General features: G+C 42.1%; 2 long non-coding RNA genes across 7 annotated transcripts in view; one reads left to right on the top strand and one right to left on the bottom strand.

The window, feature by feature from the left end:
• LOC110344694 (uncharacterized) overlaps positions 1 to 8,854 on the bottom strand; it is a 170,956-nt gene that overhangs the window by 92,528 nt on the left and 69,574 nt on the right. The window lies entirely within an intron of this gene.
• Positions 1 to 8,854, top strand: part of LOC101723394 (uncharacterized) — a 62,530-nt gene that overhangs the window by 40,338 nt on the left and 13,338 nt on the right. For 3 of the 5 annotated variants that reach the window (XR_015444628.1, XR_015444629.1, XR_015444625.1), the window contains exon 3: positions 2,831 to 6,406. The exons of 1 other annotated variant lie outside the window; for it this stretch is intronic. This is a non-coding gene — a long non-coding RNA (uncharacterized LOC101723394). The remainder of the gene's footprint in view (positions 1 to 2,830; positions 6,407 to 8,854) is intronic. One more of the 5 variants, XR_015444626.1, reaches the window with a different exon arrangement.

Genomic DNA, 8,854 nt, shown 5'->3' with positions numbered 1-8,854 from the left:
ATGAGCACAGAGGACAGGATATATAGGAGATTGGAGCTATGACTAATTTAAAAAGAAGGAGAAGGCATGAACAGCAAAGATGTCTAATAACACCCAGTTGGTCCCAGCCAAGGATGGCAAAGCAGGCAGGCTTCAGATGTTCTGACCTCTGCTGCCAGCCTCACACTCATTAAGCCCTTTTGCACAGGATGCTGCCAGAGCTTCATCCGGGCTTCAGAGGCTGCTTCCTCTCCTGAAAAACACTTTTGCTCCTCATAACAGTCCCAGATGATAAAGGCCTGGCAAAGAACATGTGCTCAAGACATTGTAGTGAGTTCTTACCAGGGGAGGGGAAGGCAGGTTCCTTATCCTGGGAGCCCTCTCCCTTATCTGACAAACAGCAGACGGGCTTCTTGACAGGGCAGGGGAATATTCCCCTTATTTCTCCTCTGACTTCTCCTCCATGTAACCTCCTTCCCCAAATCCTTGTGTTGTGTTGTCTGTGCGGACACCTTTCATTTCCACGCATTGTAATGTATGTGTTACTTTTGTGAATTTTATATTCAATTTGATAAAGAAAAAAAATCTGAAAATAATGTCTGCAAATGCCTATGAGCACTTTAGTGTTTCAGATACATCCTCATTTTAGAAATGATGACAACCAATCTTGTGCCCAACATTCATTCATTTGAAAAATATTTACTGACTGAACACCTACCATGGGCCGGACACTATTATAGTCACTATGATAACAATCATGTACCAAGCAGGCATGGTTCCTGTTTCCAAGGAGACTATAGGAGAGGGATGAAAACAAGTTAGTAAACAAAGGAATAAGCACAATAATTTCAGGTGGTGTTGTGTTATAGAGACAATACAAAAGGTTGTGTAATACAAAAAGAATTGAAAGAAAGGATCCAAACAAATACTTGTATACAAATATTCAGGGCAGCAGTATTCAGAATAGGTCAAAAGGTAGAAATAACTCAATGTCCAACAACTGATGAATAAACAAAATGTGACATACATACAGAGTGGAAGAGTACTCAGCCTTAGGAAGGGAATTCTGACCCATGGTACCACATGGATGAACCTAAGGTCATTATGTTAAGTGAAACAAGCCAGTCACAGAAGAATAAATGTGGTATGATTTCACTTACATGAGGTACCAGTGGTCAAATTCACAGAAACAGAAAGTAGCATAACAGTGACCAGAGACTGGGGGATTATTATTTAATGAGGACAGAGCTTCATATGAGGATAGATGAAGAAAATATTGGAGAGGAGTGGTGGTGATGATCACTGACACTGTGCATGCACTTCATACTACTGAAGTAGACACTTAAAAATGGTTAAAATGAGGGAAATTTATGTTTGTATATTCAGTCAAAAAGCCTAAATATATTGTATATTTATTTTTACATGAGGTTATGAGATAGAAAATACCTCATTTCACTGAAATGGTTGTGTAAAGCCATGAGAATGGACATTTGAGCGGAGGGTGGATGGAAGAGCAGCACCCAGCTTGAGTGGAGCACAGTGGGAGTGGACAGAGATCAGATGGGAGAGGTAGGCAGAGGCCCCAGCTCACGGGGCCTTGTAGTCCAGGGTCAGAGAATGCAACTTTGATTCTAAGAGCAGAGAAAACTTACAAAAAGACTATAGTAGCTGTGGGAGTAACATAATCAAACTTAAAATTTTTGAAGCTTATTCAGGCTGCTGTGTGGCACAGAGATGGCCAAGGATGAGACTGGATGCTGAAGGAATGATTGTGGGCATCCAGGGGAGAGGTGAGATCTGTCCCTGCCCATATCTCTGCCCGTTCACCCACAGCCCCTGACTATTCCCGCATCAGCAGGCCCACAGTCACATTCTGGGAAAGAAAATGAGGAAATCAAGAGTGTTGAAATCTGCTGGTTGCTGGGTTAGTGGCAAAGGCTTTGCACTCTTGGGGATGGGGTGTGGCCTGATTTATGCAGCTCCCCATAGGAGGTAAAGGCACAGAGCTCTAAGGGCAGGGACCCAGAGTAGGTGAGGCCATGATTTACAGCAGCGTCAGCCTGAGAGTTGGGCAGGGCTGGCTGGACCACAAACATCTATCATCAGCTGTATGCCTTGGGCAAAGGAGCCCATTCCCCTCAACCTCGTTTCTACATCTGTAAAGGGAAAGAATAACAGTACTTACACTACAAGGCTGCTGTAAGGATTCAATAAGATAACATGTTAAGCATTCAACACTGCGTAGGTCAATGCAAACACTCAGGAAAGGATAATCACCACCATCATCATTTTACTACTGTAGTTGAAAACATTTATTCCATTTACACTGGGTACATAGAAACTATGAGTTTAAGTCTCTTTGACTAATAAGTTTGGTTACTCTGTTGGTCAGCTTTCCATTACTGTGACAAAATACTCAAAAAGCCAGCTTATAAGGAGGAAAGATTCATTTTGGATCATGTTTCAGAAGTTTCATTCCATGGTTGCTTGGCCTCATTGCATTGGGCCTGTGGTGGCAGATGACACAGCACATCATGGCAAAGAGCATGTGGCAGAGACCTGCTTACCTCACAGTGATCAGGATGCTGAGGGAGGAGGGGGAAGGGAGGGTCCCAATATCTCTTAAGAGCTTACTTCAATGAACTTCCTTCCTTCCGCTAGGATTTGACTCTTAAATATTCCACCAGAAATAGCTCCCAAAGCACCACAGGTTGGGGACCAAACCTTAAACATGTGAGTCTTTGGGAGACACTCCAGACCCAAACTATAACAGCTGCTGTTGAATTTTCTACGAAGGCCTCAGGAGCAGGTTCTGGATATTCATCTTTCCCTCTTCCCTTACCTCATACAGATGGCATGCCTAACACTCTGGTCATAGGCACAGCATTCAGAATACCTGGAGGTGCCTGTTCAGTGTCTGCACACCCTACCAAGGTGGGAATCACCCTTCTTTTGGCCATGTTAACTGGGGACAGTTTAAGGATCCAGACTTTCAATATCGATCAGAAGAATTGAAATATCTTGAAGAGATATTTATCTACATTCATAGCAGCATTACCATTCATAGCACAATAGCCAACAGGTAAAAGCAACCCAGGTGTCCATCAGTGGATAAATAAACAAAATGTGATCTGTACATCCAAGAGGATAGTATTCAGCCTCATAAGGGAAGGAAATTCTGACCCATGGTACAACACAAATCTTGAAGACAGTATGCTAAGTGATATCAGCCAATCACACAAGACAAAAATTGTATGATTCCATTTGTGTGAAGTATATAAAATAGTCAAATTCATAGAGACAGAAAGTAGAATGCTGGTTGCTACAGGCTTGAGAAACAGGAAATGAGAGGTTGTTTAATGAGTATGAAGTTTCAGCTTTGAAAGATAAAAACATTCTGGAGATTGCTTGCAGAACAATAGGAATATTCTTAACACTATTGAAATATACATTTTAATATGGTAAAGATGATAAACTTCATCTTTTGTGGAGATTTCTTTTGGGCCATGATTTATTAAAAAGAAAAGAAAACAATCCAGATTTCCAAACAGAAAAATCTAAGTTATAACCTGGTTGCCCATGAAGACGGGAATAACAATTTTACCAATCTCCTACAGCAGACAATGAGTATTGTACAAGATTCTCACAACAAACTCAATACCTAGTACATGGTATATACCTGAACATTGTTAAATCTGTGCTTTTGTTATCACAAGTGCTAAATAAAAACCCATTGAAATGAATTAATGGAGGACATGTTTGAAGAACCAGCAACTCTTACTCTTAAAGGAAGACACTGTATTTGATCTTCCCCTTCCTAGGTCAAGTCCCTTCCCCATCCTGCGATGCCTTCCCCATTGCTAAATCCAACGGTCCCATCTTGACTTTCAGTAGCATGCATCACAGGTGATCATTCTTTCCCTCCTGAAAACCTTTCTCCGCAGTCAGGGACACCAGTCTCTCTTGATTTCTCCTTGTACCTCCCTAGAACCAACATCTCTGTCACCTTCATTCCTCATCTGCCTATCTCATATATGCTAAAGTACCCAGTAATGGTTTCTCTTCTATTTTATTCTCTTTTCTTTCTTTTCCTTTCTCCCCTCCTTCCCTCTCCTCTTTTCTTCTTGCCTGTGTCTCTGACTCCTTTTTGTATTACTGGGGACTGAACCCAGCCAGGGCTTTGCACATTCTAGGCAAGCACTCTCCCACTTAGCTACAGCTATACCCTTTAATTTTTGAGAGAGTCTCACTAAGTTGTTCAAGTCAGCCTCGAATTTGAGATCCTCTTGCCTCAGGCTCCTGTGTAGCTGGGATCTCAGGACCATTTCTTCCTGTTTCTATCTACACTTGTTCCCTAGGAGACCTCAGCCATAATCATGGCTTCACATACCATCAATCCATCAATGACTCCTAAATGTATGTCCTCACCCCAAATCTCACCTTTGAAATTAAGACTCAACGTCTTCTTCCCATTTGATGCTCTACATAGATGCCAAGTCAATATTTTACTGAACAAATAAATCGATCTAATTTAATACATCCAAAATAAACTTTCCACTTCCAATTGTTCAGACCACAAGTTTTGAAGTCATACTTCACTTCTCTTTCATGACCCACATTCAATATATCAGGGAACCCCATCTATTCAGCCTTCAAAATATATCCAGAATCTACCCACTCCATTTCATTGCTACCATCTTGTTCCAAGTCCCAACATCTTGCAGTTGGATTATTATTATTGCCTGATGAGTGGTCTCCTTGCTTTCATCTTAAGCCTGCCTCTCAACAACTTATACCCTAAACACCAACTAGAGTGATCCTTTGAAAATATAAATAAGATCATGTCCTTTTCCCAATCAAAACCTACAATCACCTCTCCTTTTATCCCTGGTAAGAACAAAGTTCTTACAATGCCTATGGTATCCACATAATTTGATGCTGCTACCTCTGTGACCTTAACTTTTCCCACTGGCCCCCTCTGTTCCAGCTTCCTGTAGTTCTTTGAACAAGCTTACCAGGCTCCTGCCCCAGGGTCTTTGCATTCCTTCTGCTAAGAATGCTCTTCCTGTTATGTATCTACAGCATGCTTCCTCTATTCTTTCATATCTCTACTTATAAATCATCTTATTAGAGAGACCTTCCTACTTCTCTTTACAGAGTCATATACCTCCCCCACTTCACGCTCTACTCCTTACCTTGGTGTACTTTTGTACATAGTATCTCACCATTTGACACACAATGTATATAATTTACTACCTTTTCCATAGTCTATTTAACCCCCTGAAGTGTCAGATCTATGACAGCAAGGACCTTGCCTTACTGCTGTATTTCAAGAGCCCAATGTCAAGCATATGTTGGATTCTAGGTCCAGTGGATCAGTGAATCCAAGAATGGATGCAGTGTGCTCATCTGGAAAGAGGCCAAGACTCACAGGATCCTGGCTGTTGAGAATCTATAAACAACTGGAACCCATAACACTGAGTCTTTCCTATAGATAAAGGCACAACTTTTGACATTGCCTCCAAGCCACCTGCTGAATGAGTTTATTGGGTAACTCTGTGACCTTGTCCCCACTGGAGAACTGGATTCTTCTCCCATTTGTGCCATGATCTCAACAACACCCTGTCCAAGAGCCAGAGCTCTAGTGCCTTACTAACCGGCATATTGTTTGTCCAGCATGCCAGTGTGGGCTTCTGAGTCTGCTGGAAAAAAGGCAGTATAAGTGCAAATGCTTATCTCTGGGAGGCTGGGTTTTGTGGACCACATGCAGCAGAATGAAGAGCAAATTTGTTATAATCAGAGAGCAAACCTCCACCCACTCACCCCACTAAGCTGAGACTTCTTCCTGCGCTATGGCTGTGGCATCTGCATCTGGCAACATTTCACTGACTCCTGGATTTCTCTGCTTATCAGCACAGAATTGAGCCTCTGATGCCACAGGAAAACATATTCCAGTGACACTCATTTGCACCCTGATTACCCTCACTGATGTCCCAAACACACACACACACACACACACACACACAAACACACACACACAAACCAGACACACTGACTTTGATGGACTGGCTCTGACTGCCCTGTGACACCACAGACATGAGAATGGATGAGTCACATGGTAGGCACAACTCACATGGGTTGCTCTTGTGGTTCATGTGCAAGAATGGGAGAAGTGACCTTGATTCATAAATGTGATACTCTTGGCAGGAACCTCTCTTGTTCTCTCCTCAAATTCAGCTAAAAAGGCAAACCCAGAGAGAACCTTTTTTCTTTACTCCTAAGTCAAATCATTGTTCTAAGACTACTCAATGGAGAAAGGTAAGAACAATGTGTTGGCTCACGTTTCCCTCACAGTGTGCTTGTTACTTCCCACAGCATGTGTACCTTTCCCTTCCCAGGCTGCTGAGGGCCCATCCTCTGGATTCAGGTACCTTCTGCTTTCCACCACTTACCAGAGAGGGCTTGTAAACTTGAGCTAGTGGAGCCTTGGGAAAAATTTATCACTTTGGGTTTACAGATGAGCTCTGTGTGTGCATTTGCCGCACAAATGCATGTTACACACATCTGCACACATGTACATGCAAACCTGCAGAGATCAAATATCATGCACAGACCTGCAGAGATCATGCCAATGCATCACAAACACAGGTGTATATCTGTACACAGAGACAGCCTGCCCCCACATAATCTGCACGGACACAAATAGGTTCATATATAAGGACCTTTTCCATTATGCACACCTACCAAGCACATATTTGCATATATAGCATATTTATAGAACAATAAGCCAAAATGGGACTTTTTCTACCTTTTGAAATACTGAGAAGCCAAAATTATACAATATTTGGCATGGCTGTTGCAAAGTGAGGAGCTATTCCACCTCAGCAGGAATTGCAAAGATGGGGAACAAAAATCTAGCTTTTCAACCTGAGTCTAATATGTACCTGAGGGTATAAAATTACTGAAAGGAGATCTCAAAGGGGTTTTTGTGCATCCATGTTCATAGCAGCATTGGTCATAATACCAAAGAGGTGGAAGCAATCCAACTATCCATTGACGGATGAATGCATAAGCAAAATATGACCTATAAACACAATGAAAATGTTATTCAGCCTTAAAAAGGAAATTCTGACCCATACTGCAACATGGATGAACCATGAAGCTATCATTCTAAGTGAAACAGATTTAAAAAGTTGAGAAGGAAGATGTTTAGGTGAAGTTGTTGGACTGATGTGACATTGTTTTCTCAGCTCACCTTGAGACAGCACATGGGAACACGTCCTTCTCATCCTATACCTGTAGCTAGAATCATCACAGAGAGCTTGTTTTGAGGCCCTGAAGTTAGAGGCAAACATGTGGGACTGGTGATTGTGGCCCACCCAAAATGCTTACAGGCAAGAAGAGGCTGGGCTAGCTCACTGCTCAGCCAGCCAGGAGAGACGGGGCACTGTGCTAAAAATGGCCAACACTCCAGCACTGACTGGCCAGAGAATGCCCGAGCATCTTCCCTGTATATATGGACCATGCATAAAAGAGATCTGGCTGGAGGTTTTGTCCCCAAAGCCCCCAGGTGCAGTGTTACCAAGGAGGAATTTATAAGGGGTGAAAGAACTGGCAAACAGCCAGGCAGTAGAACTAGGCCCTGACTTAAGGAATTGCAGTTGGGAGATCCCTAATGATAAGGGTCTTCAAAAACCCACAGAGTAAACCCCAAGACAGAGTTATACTTAAACCTTGCTGATGCTAGATGAAACCAACACCAGGGTCTAGGGTATCAGGGAGATCAGCTGTCCTAAACCCCACCGTCCATATTACCTGGAGGAACCAGAAGAGGCCTAAAGGAGTGGAAGAGAAGAAAATGGACCTTTCTCTCCTTGCCCCATGTTGGAGTCTCCAGCCCCAAGTCAGCTCCTACTGGATGGGAGAGACAGAAGGACACACATCTTCACTTTCAGTACAATTTGGAGTCTTTCCAGCTATCCAGATAGGAAATTTTAATTACGGAAATGAGTCTATTCTTGAGATTGTAAGTGTCAGGGGAGGATTTGTGAGTCTCTAAAATTATGATTGAAGAAATCAGGCCTGAGTTTCTGCTCTTTAAAGATTTCATCCAATAGGGCAGGGAGAAAGTGTTTAAGCCAGCACTTCACAAGGACGACCATTTTAAAAAATGAAGTTACTTGCTGTCTGAAACTTACAGAAGTCTGATTTTCTATGAAGGGCTACTCCTACATATAGAATAAGCCTAACAAATGATTTAGCAATGAGATTTCTGTCCCCAGCCCACACTCCTGCCAACACACAGACTGCTTCTTTGTAATTTGGGGTGATATAATCAACTACTTCACCTAACACACGCACGCGCGCGCACACACACACACACACTTATCACTGATGTATTATTTTGCTGCAAACTGACCACAGCCAATCTAGGAAAGAGGACCCCAGCGACCTCTAAAAAATATGCATTCTTTTCCTTTTAAATTCAAGGATAATATGAAAATAACACATTCAAGGTCACAGATGACAATGACTTATCTTTTATCCTTTCATAATTTTGGCCAAAACCCTCCAATGCAACCTTGAACCATAAATTAGGTTGAAGCATTTAAACTGCTGGCATTCTACCATTTCTGAACTGTGAAACTATTTCATATGGTTCAACCCATTAATGTACCTTTTTAGGATTCTATTTATAAAATGATGGTAATAATTCATATAGAGAAGGGTTGTTTTGCAGATTAAATGTACAACAGATACTAGGACCTAACCTAAAAGCCATACTCACTGGTTTTCAGATGTATCTTTACCACACATTGATTGGGATGAGAGTCACTGCTGCTCAATGAATGTTTATTTAATTTCCACTGCGTCA

The sequence above is a fragment of the Heterocephalus glaber genome, unplaced genomic scaffold (genome assembly GCF_053883595.1).
Source record: "Heterocephalus glaber isolate CG9 unplaced genomic scaffold, H.glaber_assembly_v1.0 deba00001606, whole genome shotgun sequence".
Classification (NCBI taxonomy): domain Eukaryota; kingdom Metazoa; phylum Chordata; class Mammalia; order Rodentia; family Bathyergidae; genus Heterocephalus; species Heterocephalus glaber.
This window is presented reverse-complemented; position numbering and strand designations above follow the sequence as displayed.